Source organism: Ixodes scapularis, unplaced genomic scaffold, assembly GCF_016920785.2.
Source record: "Ixodes scapularis isolate PalLabHiFi unplaced genomic scaffold, ASM1692078v2 PGA_scaffold8__174_contigs__length_109621045, whole genome shotgun sequence".
Classification (NCBI taxonomy): domain Eukaryota; kingdom Metazoa; phylum Arthropoda; class Arachnida; order Ixodida; family Ixodidae; genus Ixodes; species Ixodes scapularis.
The window spans coordinates 2854780-2871798 of record NW_024609883.1 but is presented as its reverse complement, the minus strand read 5'-3'; the positions used below and the strand labels follow the sequence as shown (position 1 = coordinate 2871798).

At 46.4% G+C, this 17019-nt stretch overlaps 1 pseudogene; it reads right to left on the bottom strand.

Annotated features, from left to right (window-relative positions):
- Window positions 1-965: 965 nt before the first annotated feature.
- On the bottom strand, window positions 966-2669 carry LOC115319158 (annotated as a pseudogene).
- Window positions 2670-17019: the final 14350 nt, after the last annotated feature.

Below are 17019 nucleotides of genomic sequence, written 5' to 3'. Positions count from 1 at the left end.
AAAACCTGTGTGTGAGTTCCATAGCATGGGACACACTGTTCTTGTCTTTGCAGAAGTAAGCGACATCATCTGCATACGCCAGTACTTTGACTTCGGTGTTGCACAGGGTGAAGCCTTGAAGTTTCTCACTTCTCAGTATACTTTGGCATAAGGGTTCAAGATATAAAGTAAAAAGTAAAGGCGATAAGGGACAGCCCTGTCGAACTGAGGAACGGACTGGGATACTTGCTGTGACTTCGTTATTTATAACTAAGCGTGTGGAACAGTTACTGTAAGACATTTGTACACCTTGAAGTAGAATATCACCAACACCAATATGAGACAAAAGTTTGAAAAGAACATGATGACTGACACGGTCGAAAGCTTTCGCCAGATCAACTTGGACCATTGCAATCTGTTCACTACTGTTGGTCACACACTCTAACACACTTCTCGCAATGTGTACATTTGTTTGAATAGCCCGTCCGCGAATCCCGCAAGTCTGGTGTTCTCCAACGAGACCGCAAATGACACTTTGTAATCTATTTGTCAGGAGTTTAGCAAAAATCTTATAATCCACATTACATAACGTTATGGGCCGATAGCCGGTCACTTGTAATAGTTTGTGTTTGTCCTCGGTTTTGGGAATGAGTATATTATGCGTTCGCAAAAATGAGGGGGGAAGACTCTTGGTTTTGTAGGCCTCTTGAAAAATCTCAAGCAGTATGGGACATAAAGTGTCTTTTTGTAGTTGATAAAATTCTGCAGGGATGCCGTCTGGTCCTGGCGTTTTTCTTCTCGGAAGGGCATTCACTGTTTTTTCTACTTCATCTAGGGTGAAGGGGGTCTCAAATTCTTGTTTGCATTCTTTTTCTTATTGAGGCAACAAAGAGACTAGTTTATCTAGATATTCGTTATCTGTCGAGACAGGACCATTGCCGAATATATTTTGGTAGTGTTCAAAAAAGACACGTGCTATAGTTTCTTTATCTGTAACGATAAATTGCTAGCTGTTTTAGTTCTCTCAATCTCTCAATTGCTAGCTGTTTTAGTTCTTGTTTAAGGAGCTCCCATTTAACAAATATATGTTCGGTTGTTTCCCCTATTTGCTTGATTAGATCTTTCGTACTGGCTACAAAGACTTTATCTTTTAATAATTGAACATTTAGTTTCCATAACTTCCAATTTATATTATTTTTTCTTTGTTTCTTCCCAACAGTTACTAACACCATGCAGTGGTCTGTGAAAAATACTGGTTCAACTACATAACCACTTAAAGTGTTAATTAGGTCTACAGAACAGTAGATTCTGTCTAACCTCGCGTGAGAGGAGTTCTGAAAATGTGTAAATTGCAGCTGGTTTTCTTCCAGCTGGAAAGGGGCAACATCAAAAAGATTTCCTTCGTCAACTATGTCCAGCAGTAGACGTGCGCTCTGGTCAATTCGCGGTTTAAATGGAGTTCTATCTGCTTCGTTGCAAACACAATTAAAATCTCCTAAAAGAACTAACATTCTATCTGATATTAAATATGGGCGCAGGTTATTAAAAAATACAATTCTGCTATTAACCTCATTCGGAGCGTAAATACATATAATTCTCCACCTTATGTCAGAGACTTGAAAGTCGCACATAATGAAGCGGCCACAGAGGTCTGTGGTGACCATTAATTCAGACAGCTGGAAAGACTTCTTAATAAACAGTAAACAGCCCCCAGAGTAACCAACAGCGTGACTGACACATACTTCATAGTCACGCAGAAAATGCTGCAGGGCACGCTCTACCTGTTCATCTGTTGAGAGCTTTGTTTCCTGTACGGCCAGAAAGTCAACCTCCTTATCTTCAAGTAAACGTTTCAGTTGATAGTTTTTTTTCTAGAATTAAAGCCTCTAACATTTAGTGTTGCAAAACGAGGGCCATCATCTAGAAGGGAAGGAGGAGAGAAAGGGGGAGGGGGAGATGGAGGAGGAGGGGAGGGAGAGGAGAGGGGCTCTGAATTTGGGTTTAAACACTAGCAGCTTGGGTGCAAGGTAGGTTTCCGCTTACTCGCGGTGGTGGTGTCAGGTGGTGCATCTTGTTTTCGTTTGGTGTCGTTAGTGTCCTTGGAACTGTTTTTGGTCACGTCCATTGAGTCCGGTAGGTCGTCATTGCCTTCTGACGTCGTCAGCTTCTCAGCAAGATCTGCAGGCTGCTGAGTTAACTCCTGTTGTAGCGGGGTATTTTGGTCCTTGCTTTCCTGCAAGTCTTTTCCTTCATTCTCTGTCTTCGAGCTGGCTTGTGGTGTTTCCGAGACTTCCTTGACAGCTGGATCTTCGTTCTTATCGGAAATAGGAGGTCCGGCCTCTGCAGACCCGGCTTGAGATGGGAGAACCTCACCAGTGGCGTCTACGACCTCGGAGATATCCATGAACTCTTGGTTGGCATCTGGTTCTGTGCCAGAGCCCCGTAGCACGGCTGCATAGCTGGAGTAGCACTCGTCACTTTCGTGTCCGAATCTGTTGCAACGCGCACACTTTGGGGTGCGATACTGCCTGCGTATGTGACCAACTTTCTTGCATCTCAGGCACAAAGGTGGTCGCCCGGACATGACCAGAAGGGACTGTATGCCGGCAACTCTGAGCAGATGGGGAATATCTTCCGATGTCGTCATGTCATGAAGAGTCAGACAGACCTCTCTGTTCAGCGTTTCCATGTTTTCCATCCCTGGCACGCGCCACTTTTCTCTCGAGAGGCTACGCACGGTTCCAAATGGCGATAATGCTTCAGCAATCTTCTTATCTTCTAAGTACGACGGAAGCCAGAGGAGATTGAGCTTAACGTCTTTTGAGTTCGGGTCGATGACCATGCACTTTTTGCCCTTCACCGTCAGTTCTTTTGCCGCTTTGAGCTTCTCAGCGGCTTCAGAACTCACTAGCGTAACTCGGCCACCGATCCCCCCCTTCTCTTCTTCATAAACAAATTAGTCGTTAGTTGTTTATACAGCAGGAGTTTAGTCTGCCAGAATATGGCGACATTGTTACCCACTGTAGATGAGCAATTTAGCCAGTGCGGTACAACCGCTAGCCTGGGGTCTTTAACGTGCACCACGCAGTAGTGATACACGACCGCACGCCGGTACGATGCTCATCCAGATCGAAACAGGCAGGGGTGGGGCTCGAACCCAGGATCCCTGGGTTCTGCAGCGCGAGCTTTCGCTCCACTCTTCTTCAGAGAGAGAGATGAATCGTTTATTAAAACAATCGGAAATCCGGCTGGAGTTAGTCTTGCCACTAGGCCGACATTGTCCCACGCGCGAAAGGAAAAATATAAAATTAAATTAATGAAAAGATAAAAAGAAAAAGGATAGATATGAGAAGATTAGAGGAGGTATTAAAGTTAGTGGTCAGAAATTTCCACTGTTGTCTTTGTCACATTTGTAGTATACGGGTCCTTTACAGTTGAGTGTGTAGGCCAGTGGCTCGCAGGAAATTCAAAAATAATCTCTGAAGTAATTTCCTCGTAGCACGAGTACCAGAAGGAAATATAAGTTGCGCTGTGTCCTGTATCACAAATTTGTGCTTTCTCAACTCAGCCGAGAATGTTTTTCTTTCCTCTTCAAACTTTTGACAATCGTCCAGCATGTGATTGAGGTCTTCGGTTACTCCACATTTGCTGCAGGTATCGGTATCTCGCTTTTTCCAGCGGTGCAGCTGTTGGCCTGTACGTGCACTCCCTGTACGTAAACGGAAAAGCAGAGTGGCGTCTGCGCGGCGGAGATTTCGGGTTAAGCACGGCTGAACCGGAGAGGAGTGGCCTATGGATAACGAGCATATATGGTCATATATAGTTTTGTAGAAATTTCTAGTATCTTCTGCGGTCTTAATGCTAGCGGGTAAATTATGAGCGGCGGAAGCAAGTTGATCCGCTTTTTCGTTGCCTCGTAGCCCGATGTGTGCCGGTACCCACTGATAGTAAATTTTGAAACCGTTCGCTTCCAGTGTTTTTGTAGTTAATTTAGCTGCCGTTGCTGCTTTCGACGTTTCTTGGGGTCTTTGTAGCTGTTGGAGAGCAGCACGAGAGTCTGTTAGTAAAACCACATTTTGTGGTGTGAGCTTACTTATCATACTAAGAGCTTCTACAATCGCATACATTTCAGCTGTTGTTGACGATACCATCTTATCGAGTCGTCCACTCCATTCAAGTTGTAAACTAGGCATATAGAAAGCGGAAGTGCCGCTTCTTCTGGTGCGATTTACTGACCCGTCTGTGTATACTTGTAGACAGTCAGCGTATGTTATCGAGATATATTCAATTGTTTTTTGCTTCATTACTGTTACATTTTCGCTCATCTTATTGCGTATACCCGGAATGTGGCAGGTGCACTCTGGGCAGTAGTTGTTCCAGGGGGGCGATGGTTTAACACCATTTCGATCATGAGAAAGGTCAGGTGTCCATCCAAGGTGTTGTAGAGTTTGTCCAGTAATATGAAGACGCGATTGTTGCCTTGTTTTAAGTCGTCGCAACAGGTCTCTTCCTGCAGGTGTGGTACTCAAACGTACGTGCTGAGAAAGAAGGCTCTTGGTTGCTAGCAGCGGTAAATTGAAAGCGCAAGCTTCTTTGTATACATTTTCATTTTTTGTTGACCTAGGAACCCCCAAGCAAGTGCGCAGGCCTTGTCTATGTATGCACTCGAGCATTTGGGAGTCTGTTGATGACAGCTTAATGAATGGCAAAGAATATAATATACGGTTTACAATAAGGGCTGAATGCAGACGCATCATGGATCTTGGTGAGTTTCCCCACGACTGTCCTGCGACTCTACGAATTGCGTTTCTTGCTGTCAGCGTAAATTTTTTTACCATCATAGCTTGTGCATGCCAGTTAAGCCTAGAGTTCAAAGTGATTCCTAAGAATCTGTGTTGTCGTTCGCGACGTATCGGTGTATTGTAAAGTGTGAGGTCAATTTTGGTATTACGTCGGTTTTTTCCCAGGAACAGTATGAATGCAGTTTTTTCGAGTGAGAATTGTAGGCCAGAATCATTGAGATAATTGCTTGCTGCGGTGATGGTTGCTTGAGCGGCGTTTCGAAGGCCATGGTGCCTGTACCCTGAAACCCAGACGCATATGTCATCCGCATACACTGACATATTAATGGGAAGAGTGTACTTAGGAAGGCATGCTGGTAATCTTGCCAAAACAATGTTGAACAAAATGGGCGATAGAACGCTTCCTTGTGGTAAGCCTCTAGTACATCTGCGAGTAGTGCTGAGAGCCGGACCAAGCCGAACCCTGAGAGTTCTGTTGGTGAAGACGCTTTTCAGAAATGTTTGGAACTTCCCTGTTATGCCGATGTCTGTCAATTTTTCGAGAACTACCGCTGGTTCAACATTATCGTATGCTTTCGAGATATCGAAAAATACCGCCAAAGTCGATTTTTTGTTAGATTGGTTGTGTTCGATCGAACTAATTAGGTCTAGGATGCTGTCTTGAGTCGATAGCCCGCGTCTGAATCCTGTCATTTCGTGCGGCAAAAGATTTTTAGTTTCAAGCCACCATGTGAGTCGAGCATGTATCATCCTTTCCATGAGCTTCATCACACAGGAGGTGAGAGAAATGGGGCGGTAGGATGATGGTGCGTCGTGTGGTTTTCCTGGTTTGTGTATGGGTACAACCCAAGCTGTTCTCCATTCTTCTGGTATGATACCTGATTCCCATACAGAATTAAAAAACTTTAGCAGCTCTTGTAGACGCTCTGCTGGTAAATTTTGCAGCATCTGGTTTGTGATTCCGTCTGGTCCGGGGGCACTTTTCCGCTTAGTTAATTTTAACGCGAACGTTAATTCTTCAATGTTGAAGTCCGTGTCCAAGGGAGACGATCTGGTCACAGCTTCATACACCTTGTCGGTCTGGTCTTGGGTCGAAAAAAATTGGTCCGCAAATTTCTCCGCTGCTTCCCTCAGATTTGTTCCGAGGCGAAATGCCATCGAAGCATGTGAAAGGCGTAAATCACGTTTGCCTGTAAAAACATCGAGTATTCTCCAAATCTCAGTTCCAGGTTTGTTGGCATCAGCTGTAGCACATGTGTCATCCCAGTGCTTTCGTTTTGTTTTCTTGGCATAGCGGTTCGTAAGTGCATTGATTCTGTTTAACTTAGTTTTGCCAGTGCTTGAGTATTTTCGCTGGATCTGTCGTTGGGCCTGTCTTCGGGCTGCACAAAGATTAAGCAACTTGAGGTCAGGTTCTGGGTAGTGCTCTGGTAGTCGGATCTTTATAGTAGCTTTCTCCGCGCTTGTCAATATAGCTTGTAGTATGGGCTCTGTCGACGTTTCCATGTTTGTTCTAAAAGAGTCCCAATGGGTGACCTGTCTGGTGCACTGTCGAGTCCCACGAAATCCATGTAGATCTATAAATATTGGATAGTGATCACTGCTCATTGTGTCAGGGTATCGTTTCCAATCTACACACAGGCTTGGTGAGTGGACAGTGATGTCGATGGCGCTGTAAGTGTCAGGTGGTCGAAAAAACGTTGGACTGCCGTCATTCGCCACAGCAAGATTGCATTCTTCAAAAACTCTTACCAAAGCCCGGCCGCGCGTATCATCTCTGTTTGCTCCCCAGAGGCCATGGTGTGCGTTCCAGTCGCCGCACATCAAAATCGGATCCTCGCAGCGTTGGCAGATTTCTTTTACACAATCTGCAACTTTGATTCCGCCCTTTCCAGCACGGACATACACTGTTACCACACACAAAATCTGATTGTTGAATTTGACACGAGCTGCTATAATCTCCAAATCCTCTGTACATAAGTCAGTGGTGTCAATCTGAAGGTGAGGGACGGCCTTTCTTATAAATAGGGCCGCGCTCCCATTTGGAAAACCGGTCATTGTAGGGTTTCGGTAGCAAAAATACCCTGATATACTCTGATCCTTTGGCAGACCCGCCTCACTAAATGCAAGTATCGGAATTCGCGAACGTTTTAAAAACAATGAAAGTTCCGCATGGCGAAGGTGAAGACTAGCACAGTTCCATTGCATGAGAAAAGGTAATTGTCGTTGTTTGGCTTTAGAGCTAGGTTGACAATTTGAAGAGTCAGCCATGACACTCTTGCAGGTTTTGTGTCATCTCTACTATGGCTGGTTGTAGAAGCATAGCTCCTTGGAGTATGGTCTTGAAAATACCTGGCGGTAGGATAGCGACGAATTTCGGCAATACAGAAAAAATGAAACTTATTATGTCTCCAATCGCCATGGATCCTTGCTGAGATCTGGTAGTACTCTGAGGGGGTCTGGTATCTGTTACCACTTTGCTATATAAGCGCCTTCCCGTAGCACCTTGGCTTGGTACTTGGGCAGCGGATGCATTTGCTGTTTTTGGGGAAGATGTTCCCATGTCGTTGGTCTCTAAAGAAGCTTCCTTCTGCTGTCCAGTAGTTGAGGTTGGGCTTGCTCTCTGTTTTTTCGCCTTGTACTTTGGAGGTCGGTAGCGTGTGTCCACTTCAACGGTGACTTCGTCCTCCTTATGAGCTGTGCTCGAGGACGGCATACCGGGCTCAACAATTTGACCTTCTGTGCTTTTGATAGGATCTGGGCCGTGGACAAAAAGCTTCTTCTTGGCAAGCGCCTGGAGTCTTGCCTTACAATTAACATAATCGGCTGGATGGTTCCCACCACAGTTGGAACATTTGACAGGTGATTCGCCTTTGCAGTCCTTTGTGGAGTGAGTCCCACTACAATGCTTGCATTTCGCATTTTCCTTGCAATATTTAGCCACATGGCCCAGCGCTTGGCAATTGAAACACCTTGGTGGCGCTTCAATATAGTCGATCACTTCATGTCGAGTAAAGCCAAGGCTTACCTTGGTAGGGCGTTCCGTATTCGGGCGAAAAGTGATCACGACTCGATCCGTGGGCTTAGCTGCTTCACCAGGCTTGCCATATCTCTGGTAGAGACGACGAGCTGCGATGACGCCAATGGGTCCAAGAAATTCTGTCAACTGTGAGTTTGAGTACCAGTCAGGAACTCCCTCGATAAGTCCATTGTTTTGCATATATGCCTTGGGGATTGTTGCCAGAACTGCGATTTCTCCTATAGAGTGAATCTTCAACAGTCGGTTAACTGTTGCCGGCTCCGTTACGTCGACGAGGAGTCCTCCTTTAGCAGTGAAGCGATGGCGAACAAAAGTTGCGCCAGCGGCTGCCTTCAGTTCTTCACTTAGCTTGAGGGGGTTAAGGTGTTGCAAACGGCTGGATTCTTGTGTTGGAGTCAGCAGCACGGGTATACCTGTTGTCCTCTTTCGACGATGTTGGACAAGGGTGAAACCATCGTCGTCATCGTCTGCCTGGGTTTCTTTCCTTGCATCACCGTTTTTGATGTACAGCTTCGCTGGTGTTGTCTCTGGTTGCACGAAGTCATCCTGATCGTCAAATCGCCTTTTCCCATGTATATAAGCTCGCTGACTTGTTAAGGTGGCACTGCTTGTGGTGTCCTTTTCAGCGGCCAGCTCTTGGTCATCCATTGGGTCGGCCTCCGGCGAGGTCATATCTAGTGGTCTAGGTACCCAGTTTGACCCAGGAAGGGATCTTCTGGGCGTCGAGTAGTGCGGTTGTATAAACAGAGCCCAGGAGAAGGTGGAAACAAAGGATGCAGTCTCCAAACTTGCCAGAAAATCAGGGAGCCGTTGTCAAGAACAACCTCGACATTGACCACTTCTTTTTCTTTCCACTCTTCTTCATACGTGTGCGCTAATACCGTTCAAATGCCCTATGGCAAAGAAGACGAAGTAGACGATTGAGGAGTTTCAGCGACGATGTCACCGCCCTGGCGGCCGGTTGCCGAAAGTGAAAGAGGAGTATAGGTTTGCTGGGCGTTGGCTTTGTGCAAATGCATTGGCCGCGAACATAGGCTTATAAACTTCAGCAGCAAGAATATTACGCGGCTCTAGTGTTCCGGTACGAGCAACAGAGCTGACACGATCTGCTACGACTATCTACGACCACCCGCCGCAGCGATGCAGACGTCGAAGGAGCGCAACCTGTGTACTACAGTCAGTCGCCGTCGCCCGACGCAGATCGTTTGGCATTCAGGGCTTTCCGCCCCGGATTCTTCGCTTGTACTTGGAACCAAGTATTATTTCCTGTGCTTTTGTATGTGCTCAGTGGTTGGATATGAACCTCATAGAGCAGTCCTTCAGACTCAACAGCGACTCGAAGTTGACGGCGGAGGGGCTTGCAGCAACGCTTTCGTTTGGTGCACGGGTGTGACGACTACACGGGTACATTTTAAGATAGCTGCTAGCATGGCGGGCCATAGTCGCTTTATGTTGACACGATTTTAAGTTTAAGTACTCAGTGCAAAGGCGAATCTATCGCGTTTCTTATCCACCTTTGTTTTTGTTGTTTTTATCACGCACGACCGACTACTAAGCAAATGCTTCTGTACCGATCACGGAGTGAATGTCTTCGGCCTTACATTGCGGAACGCCCAATAAAAAGTAATGTTCGTTCGGCGAGACAACTTCCCTTTCGAGGGTCCTTCTTTGATTGATTGATAATTTCTTCCGTATCTAGGTGCTTTAATCAACACAATCGATTAGGTTTGCTTCCCTAGTTAAGACATTTTGCTGCCACACGCGGCAGTAATGCTTGGCACGATGTATGCCACTGGTGGTATTGTGAACTGGTTTACTTCCAAAGCTAAAAGTTTAAGAGGTGGGACCATTCAGTTTGCTAAAAATGTGATGATATGGGAATTTCGTTGCATCACTAGCGTTTTATGTTTAAGATTGATAAGAAACATGCTCATGTGTGTGTACAGCATAAGCTTTCCAGATCCAGAACGTGTGTGCTGGTGGCTACAGCCTCAAGGTTTTTAATGGACCAAATGGGTGATTACATGGCGATAATGCGGTGGAAAACTGCCCATTGACTCGGTGAGTTTTGATTGTGACCATTGGTGCGCTGTTGGCAAATTAGGTAATGGCACACTTTTCCCTGACCATCTGGCTTTAAGGAACATCGTGTCTACATGTGCTTAAATATGTTTATTTCAAGGTTCAGTTGACCCCTCTGCATCATTACAGGAAGGCAGTCTCAAGCCGCAACAAACAGTAGTGAATATACAATGCATAATAACAGGCAGTGTCCAGGCGTTTATTCCGCAAAAGCCAATTTGAGACTAAAAATGTTTTTTTTTTTAGATAGTTTGCATTTGGTGTATAATCCGCAGGGCCTGGTTTCCGCCACCAGTGTATAGTCCACCAAGCTGGTGCATTAATTGTGTCTTCGTGCTTTTTTCCTAGGTGGCATCTTCTTCGCAAGTTCTTCGGCGAATGCTATTGAGCCTGAAGAACTTCTCTTGAGGCCCATATCCAGTCACTGAGCATAGACACAAGCACAGAAAATAACACTTGGTTCCAAGTACAAACGAAGCACCTGGGCGGAGAGCCGTGAATGCCAAACGAGCAGCGTCGGGTGACGGCGACTGACTGCGGTGCACCCCTTCGACGCCTGCATCGCTGCGGTGTCTGGTCGTAGCTAGTCGTAGCGAGATGATCTTCACTTCAAGCAAGAAATCTTGCCATACCCTAGTCATGATATGGGTGCAAGTGTTCGACGACGTGGGCTCTCTCACGTTGGTGCAGTTGTCATCAAGAAAGGTACATATCAGCAATGTTTGGCGTTTGAGGCTGACACTATGACGCATACTTTATCTAAACATAAATTTATCGGTCTGCGGCTACAAACATTTTCGTTGACGTTGCTTAGATGATGTAACCATTCAGGCCTCGCATTAAATGGTGTTACGAACTCTTCGGTTGTGTATGAAAACCTATTTTTGCCTTAATAAAATACATTTTCAAAAGGACACGTGCCTTCTGCTGATACATATCTTTCAAATTACTATGTAGAGGCAAAAGAAAATTAACTGTGTACATCTACCACTTAGCATAAGCATCTTTTGCCATTCATTCTTGAGCACACTCAAATATCAGCTTAGGTTGCTCTTGTTTCAGAAGCTTTGCCCTCTTTTGTAAAAAGAAAAAAAGTTAAAAAAGCTTTACTTTTGTTCTCCTTCTGGCATTTAATACAGACTTGTTTATTTTGCAGATCACACACAGCAGATATCACCGTGGTACATACAACTAGAACGGCCGATGAGACTATTGCTATTACAATAAAGCTTTCCACAAGAGCCAAAAGGAGGCTTGTAAGGGTGCACAAGCACATCGAAATGAGATTGGCGCTTCCGGGGCTTGTTTAGATTATGCATAAAAACAGCACGATCGGCGACCAGCTGATCGCAATATAACACCAAGGATAAATATAGTTTTAGATAAAGTACGCGTCATAGTTTCAACGCGCCAACATTGTTGATATGTACCTTTCTTTGGACCCGCGTACATTCGGTTCAACTTGATGACAACTGCACCAGCGTGAGAGCTCACGTCGAACACTTGCACACATATCTTGACTATGGCAAGATATCTTGCCTTTGACTGACTTGAACACTTCATTTGTAGCATCACGGTAGGTCTTGGTTGAAGCGATAATCGTCTCGCATACGTAAACGAACAGAGAACAGCACGCTTCGTTTAATTTATACGCTACCGGTCTACGGGCGTCGCAAATCTATCCCCCTCTTTTCCGCCATGTTGGATCGATCGGAGCGCCCCCTATATTCGCTCAAACTCCTCATGCTCCGACTCTATAACAATGCAAATACCTCGTTCATTGGACTTTTAAAGACTACCGAAACCGAAAGATTAACCTCTACGTCACCACCTATTTCGGAACACTTCCGAGACGAGAATGCAAAACGTAAGTTTTGGAATTTCGCGTGCATAACTGGGCACGGAATAAGTCTCACATGATGCTACAAAAAAAAAAAAAAAAAAAAAAAAAAAATGAGCGGTATACTAAGCCACCACTGCGTCGAGAAAAACTCCTTTTAGAAAAAAGTTTGGAATAATTCAACATCTCGCGAGCGTCAAGTGTGCACGCGGCCAAAAGCACGACAGAAAGCAACAATTACGTCCGACCGTTTGGCAGCCGAGCGCCTAGCCTCAGCCCCCCCCCCCCCCCCCCCCCCCCCCCCCCCCTATAGGACACGCTCCTTACGTAAACAGATATCCGCTAGACAGGCCGAGCACGCGGCCAAACGGCCATACGTGTGCAAAAGGCCGCCGCGCCGCACGCACCACTCCAGCAACGTAAGCGAATTAAGCGCACAGCCAACACCACGCACAGCACACTGCACTGCATGCGTACAAAGAGTGAGGAGCGTTTGCGCTTGCGCCACCTGCGCCCTGTCCGAAGCGGACTCCGTAGTGCGCTGCGAACACGCGAAGAACGCATGACTTCGAGGAGCCAACGCCGCGTCGATGAAAGAGAGAAAGAGAAATGTCGTCTAGACGTACGAGTAAAACAAAACGAACAAAAAAAAGTGCCGACGAAATGTAGTAATATGGTGGCTGAGTAATAAGCTCTGTCGAGCATCGAATGTCGAAGAAACGATCTTCGGATGACCCATCGATGAAACAAATGTCGAAGAAACGATCTGCCGATAAAACATCGCAGTGTCGATGAAACAATCTGTCTATGAAACCTTGTTCGACGAACTGATTGCCCATTATAAAACTGCGCGTCAAGAATGACGCGGCTTGCCTCATGAAAAGTGGCGCGCCCTACATGATCGAGAGCGCGACAAAAAACCACATGGGGACGGCCGCAAACCCCCAAACCACTCCAAAAAAACCAAGCAAAGTCATGCCAAAGTCAAACCAACCCAAACGAAATCAATTCAAGGACGGCTGCATGTATCAGGATAATAAATGCTGACAGTATTTTATAAAGGCCAAGATGACTGAAAAACAATGCCGGCCGATGATTCTCCCTAAATCGCAGCCTACTCCGGCAAGCACGGTCGATCAACAAAAGCAGAAGCAACTCGAGTGAGAAGAAAACTCGGCCACCGCGGCCACTGTTCATAGAATAGCATATGACTGACAGACACCACTGTCAACAGGGATTATGGTGAGATTTCAAACCGTCGTCACGTGAAACCACCCTACCTAATATAAGCGTTCCCCCCCCCCCTTCCCCCCCCCCCCCCCCACACACACACAAATGTGTCGATGCCATATGTTTACTATATATACATTCTGCATAAACTTCCGTAGAAATACCTGTGGGTGGCACAAAAAAAAAAAAAAAAGAAACGGAGGTGATATATGTGGTAATTGTTTATCTGTGTACGAATGAGCGAGGTATGCACAGCGAGGCGATGTTCTACACTGTTAGCAAAAATAACACGCCCAGACGTGTAAACCGTTGTCCCATAGCGGACACGTCGAAACGTGTTCGTTTTACACGAGGCCATCTGTGTTTTTCGTCTACACATGAGTTGCTGTGTAAACTTAACACGCTACACCGTGTCTGCCTTCCGCAAAACCGTTTCGAGCGTGTTCCTTATGAAGCATGGCGGCCAGCGGCCGAGAACAGGCGAGAGACGAGCCCAGCGAGCCGCGCGCCTTTCAGCCGAATTGAAAGCACACAGGGCGCGTTAGTTCTCGTTCGATGTCTTTTATACACAGTAAAGTCTCCAAGCGGCGGACGTAGCTACTTGCAAAGGTACGTACGTGTGTTGTCGGCAGTCGGCGGCGTCAATAGCTTCAACGAGCCGCTAGACAAAAAAAGAAAAAAACGAATGCCGAACTCACATGGATAAATAACTTGAGCAAACTATTTAGAATCGGGCGGTAACTTGCGCCACCTATCGAGATTTCTAGCAGCCTGTTTTTTAAAAAAAAGACGAGTCTGTTAACACTGGGAACGACCACGGCCACACAGCAACCCTACATACAACGCAGGCAACACAGCACACAGCTACACGGCACCGACATATACACAAACACAACAACCGACACCGCGCCCGACACTTCCTACTCGATATCCATTTCTCCCCGCGGCGCATATAAGCTTGACATGTGCGGGTGAGCTCCTTGGTCACTGACCATTACAGATTTATAGAAGAATACACAAAACACGGCGCAATGGACAGCCGTGTGTTAGAACTGTTTGCATTTAAAAAGTATGGAGGCAAAATCTATAATGCTAGTCCGTTGCAATAAATAATGATATGTTAACAATAAATCTTAAACCGGTCATGAAAAAGTTCAAATTTTTGTTATTTTCTTGCTTGACCAGTGTTATGAGCAGTCCGACTAGCGTGAATCAGATAGAAAAACAAATTATTGGGATTTTGTCATTACGTATACAATAATAAATGAAAATGATCCTTGCGCAAAGCATTTTTTATATATTTTTGTGAAGGACATCCGGACATCCGCCCAACACTTCACTTCCGCTAGTTGCAGCAGTTGCAGTACGGGAGCAGACGCCTTCACTTTTGGGGCGTTTTGATGCAGTTTGTTGTCGTATGTCGTGTCGGTGTCGAGAAGAGCGGTGGGGCTTGGGAGTTTGTGACCGGTGTTATTCGTGAACACTGGTGTGGGGCGCTGATGCGTCTTTTTTTTTTTATACTGCCACCACCCCGAACTTTGAAGATACACGGGCCCGTAGCAGTGTATTATGCTGAATCGCGAGCTCCTTCTCTGTTGACGTCGCTTTCCTGGTACCACTCGTGGATACTGCAAGTGTTTAAACAGTGTGCACCGTCTCGCCTACATCCCCGGTGACGTACTCGACCTGTTGAAACTTATTGCTTCCGTCATTTTAGAGTACGCAAGGCAGATATCTCGTTGTTCTGGTTTCGGTTATAAAAGCAAGGCAAAACGCTCGTAGTTCCCGCCCTCAGTACACGTCGGACATCTTCCACACTTTGACACCGGATAACTGAATGAACGAGGATTTACATTCACTTCCGAGGTTACTCTCGCCGCTTCCTCACCGTTGAGCAGCAGGATGAGCTGGCGACAAGCCGCGGATGAAAGGCTGGAGCATCAACAGCCCAAGCGCACTCGGTGCCGATGCGGGCGACGCGGGTTTCTGTCAACCGGGAGGCCAGCACAATCCGTGACCATTCCAGCTCTTCGTCATGACACGGTGTTGCAGAGAGCAGGGTGAAATACAGCTACACGGATCACCGAAGCAAACGACTGCTATCTTAAATTCTTGGCTTGTGATTGCGCCTTTGTAGTAGATCATCTTATTCGTTTGGCTGGAGAGACGCAAACGACGGGCGTAACAAAATCGCTTGCATATTCCGCATATCTCACAAAAGCATTTACCCTGTCACCTTGCGAAAAGCGCGAAACACGGAGTCCGCACCGTCCTAAGTTTCCCGTTTTTTACCTGCTTTAGAGCAGTTTGTACCTGCTAGTAGATATGCCTACTGAAACTGAAACAGGGCAGTGCCAGAGAGAAAGAGACAAAGTTGAGAAAGCTTGCTCGCTCTCTAATTTCTCAACTCTCAAGTGATTGTACCATAATAAATGCACCAACGCGTCTTCCAAAATAAAGAAAGAGCACTACGTTCACAACATAAAAAATGGTCTCAGTACATGCATCTGTGGGTAGGTAGGAAACCTTGCCCTTATTTATTCACGCCGCATGATTGCCGCAACAAACTCGTTGCAGGACCGAATCATACTCGAGCGGTGTGCGTCGCTATGCAAACGCAGTCCAACACGAAGCATAAAAAACGGCAGATTTAAGACAACAATCCGGAGTCCATTATTCAATTAAAACAACGTAATTTTGTTGAAAACGCTCGCTGCTTCTTACTCACGGTATGTGTCGGGATACTTTCACAGTTCGAAACAAAACGAGGGAAGATTTACTTTTAAAAACGCTCGCTGCGTCCTCCCGGACCAGCTGGACCGGATCAGCTGACGACGACGGGACTGTACCCGTTGAACCTCCACCACGCAACAAACAATTAGCGCTCCGTGTTAAAAGCGTGGTTCAAACAGACCCGGAATACAAAGCACCGCACCACACACGACGAATGTTTCAGCTCTTTTTCGCATCGCCGGGTTGCACCAAACAGAACGAAATCGCCGAAGTCAACGCCGCGCTGTCGTGAACCTTGGCTTGTGGTTGCGAACTCGTGGACCCTGTGACTCCCTTCGCTTTCAAAGCACACACGACGATTACGAATGCTACTTTCCGTCTTCCAGGAACATCACAGGGGCACTTCTCCGGTCACGTCTTCACTATGTGTTCGCAAACTCCGAAGTTCTATGCGAAGCTTCTCGCGCCCCGTCAAACCAAAACAGTAGCGACGCCATGCGTACTTGCCAGATTTTCTCCGGTCAAACAAAAACAACGAAAGCCAACCGGCGCTTGCTTCCAGCGTACATCGGCGTCGCGCTTGCGCCGTGGCCAGATCGCCAGATCGCTTGCAGTTGAAGGTTGAAGCAAAAACGAAACCAACTGCGATGTCACGTGTTCACATCGAGGACACGCTTTTTATATCCATTTTAACTGTTTGGAACGAATAATTAGACCCATAACTTTATTTGTGGTGTCTAAGAAACTGTTATCAGGACCCCTAAACTAAATACAAACATGGGCGACATGAAGCAAGCCGCATTGCCATCGACCAGAAGATGGCGGCGAGCCCGGTAAGCGTGGGTTTCGCAAACGTCCTGCGACATGGCGCAATTGCTTTTGGTGCATATCTGTCTCCGAGACATGTTTCTTTCCGCGGCATTTGTCTCGACGGTCCTTTCTAAGTGTGTCCCCAAGCATTCCGGTGCTTCGATAGCCGGCAATGCCGCGGTCGTCGACGGGGGCGATGCGTGTTTTCGAGGTCGGCTACACGGTTATGCGTGTATGACCGAACCAAAACATGTTTTTTACAACCTCGCTTGATTTCTGAACGAATTATCCGTTACTCATCGTATAAATTTATGGCAATTTGTGTAAATGGCGTGTTTTTCACCCCAAATATTCGCCAAATACACGGGACTTGCTAACAGTGTAATCACTGCGACGTTGTCTGTGTAACCTGTCGGAAGGCGCGTTTCTGTTTTTCCGCCGCCCTTGTCAGCAGGCGAAAGTTAAACGCACTTTCGTCAGCTTGCATTTAGTTTCTTTCGTAA